This window comes from Trachymyrmex cornetzi, unplaced genomic scaffold (genome assembly GCF_001594075.2).
Source record: "Trachymyrmex cornetzi isolate Tcor2-1 unplaced genomic scaffold, Tcor1.1 scaffold1523, whole genome shotgun sequence".
Lineage (NCBI taxonomy): Eukaryota > Metazoa > Arthropoda > Insecta > Hymenoptera > Formicidae > Trachymyrmex > Trachymyrmex cornetzi.
In genome coordinates, this window is record NW_017296117.1 from 9749 (window position 1) to 11793 (window position 2045).

Consider the following 2045-nt stretch of genomic DNA (forward strand, 5'->3'; position numbering starts at 1 on the left):
GATACGAGACGCGGCAGCTCGTCGACCCACTTGTAATTGCCGTTGAGTGTAAACATCTTCCACATGTCGTTTTTGAGTGTGCGATGGAACCGCTCGACCACTGACGCTTTCAACGTCGAATACGTGGAATAGTGATTAACGTCGTGTTTTTTCAAGATCTTCTGCACATTGGCGTTGTAAAACTCCTTCCCCATATCCGTTTGTAAATTTTTCGGACATCTTCCACTCGCTCGAATTATCTCAGCGAGAGCGTTAGCCGTCTCGCTTCCACCCTTGCTCTTGAGCGGTACTCCCCACGCGTACTTGCTCAACACATCGATGACGGTTAGTATGTAGTGGTGGCCTCTGTTGAAGCTCGAGTACGGACGCATCTCGACGATATCAGCCTGCCACAGATCGTCGTATCCCTGGACTATGACACGCCTTCGCGGAAAATTTCTTCTCCCCGGAGCGTGCAATTCCTCGACGAGCCGACGTCTCTCGGCGCCAACTTTTCTCTTTTTCATGATTCGACGCGTAATACACAGGGTGCAAGAAAAAAAGAAAAAAATGTATTATTTCTCGTTGACGCCACTCGTCTGACTCGTTCCGTCGATACACGATTTAATTTATAATAAGACCTGCTTCGCGAAGTTCCTCGATAATGGACAGCATCTCGTTGTCGTGAGCGTTGTTACCCGCTCGGTGCGAAGCGTCGAGCAATCGTAGACGATCCACCAGCTCGTTGGGGTCGTCCCAGTGCACGTAATCAATCGCATTTTCGTTTAGCGTCGTTGAGCGAGGTAATCCCTTTCCAGATTTCTTATTCGGTTTGGGTGTCATCGACATCAGCGGCGCGATTATGTGTTTGTACTTGTATCCCCAGTTGCTCAATAATCGGCCCTGCGAATGATGCTTGTGTTTGTTCGCATTCGTCGCCACCAGCATGCTCTTGTACTTGTTCATATCGTCTTCCGTGTAGAGATCGTCGGGAATTCTCTTGAAAATCAACTCGTAAAGACCGGGGGTACCGGCGTATCGTACGCCGTCGATAATTATATTGTCCGCGTCATCCACGTCGAAACGTTTATTGCCAAACATCAATCCATCCTTGTGTAGGTAAACGCCGTATACGTAATCGCCCTTCCGTTTGTCTCCCCTCAGAACAGCCTCGACGTATTGTTGGCCCAGCGGGCCCAAGCCGGCTCGCAACGCCTCTCGGCCTTCCGACGTTTGCAGCTGATTTTGAACCTTCGTTGCTAGCGAGTCATCCGTCGTTTCGAAAAACGTTCTCCAACGATTCTATCGTCGGTACGATCGCCGTACGCGGGGTGGAGGTTATCGGCTGTACACGATCGTGCGATCGATCATCGAATTTACGTGGGGTCGCGAAACACTCGAACGTCTCGCTCGCTTCCTCTTCCTCCTTCTCTTCCTCTTTCTCCTCCTCCTTCTTCTTCACGCGCTTGAGAGCAGACGCTGCATCTTCGTCGCGCGACTCTCTCTTTGCCGGGGTTGTCGACGAAAAGTCGCAGCGGCTCGATAAGGGTTTAAAATGTTTGCTCAATGCCATGTCCTCCTCGATTCTACCAGTCGTCAGAGCGCGATGTTTCTTGCGGATCGACTCGCTCGTCTTCTCGATCTCCCTCGCGATTTTTTCACGTTCGCGCACATCTGTCATGTTTGTCTCTGATGAAATATCGACAACAACTGATCACGTTACGGTATCGCGAACTCTTTAAATCCTTTTCTGTATCGTCCATTTGTGAGCGCACTGTCTTTGTCTATCACTACGAATCCATATTTTTGTTGCCAACAGTCACGACACAACGCGCAAAATTCGTTGTACGACATGTCAGTTTTCACGTGATCGTTGCAAACATATTTCAAATTGGTACCGTCCTGTTTGAACAGGATCAACAGGTTCGCGTTGTCACGTATCAGATGTTTAGGTATCCTCGCATACGGTTGACAGAGATAGAAGCAGTCGACGTTGGCGTGGCGGCCCATCGAAAAGTATTCTCTCACAGCATCCTGCTTGTCGCATGCCACGTCATCAAAGATAA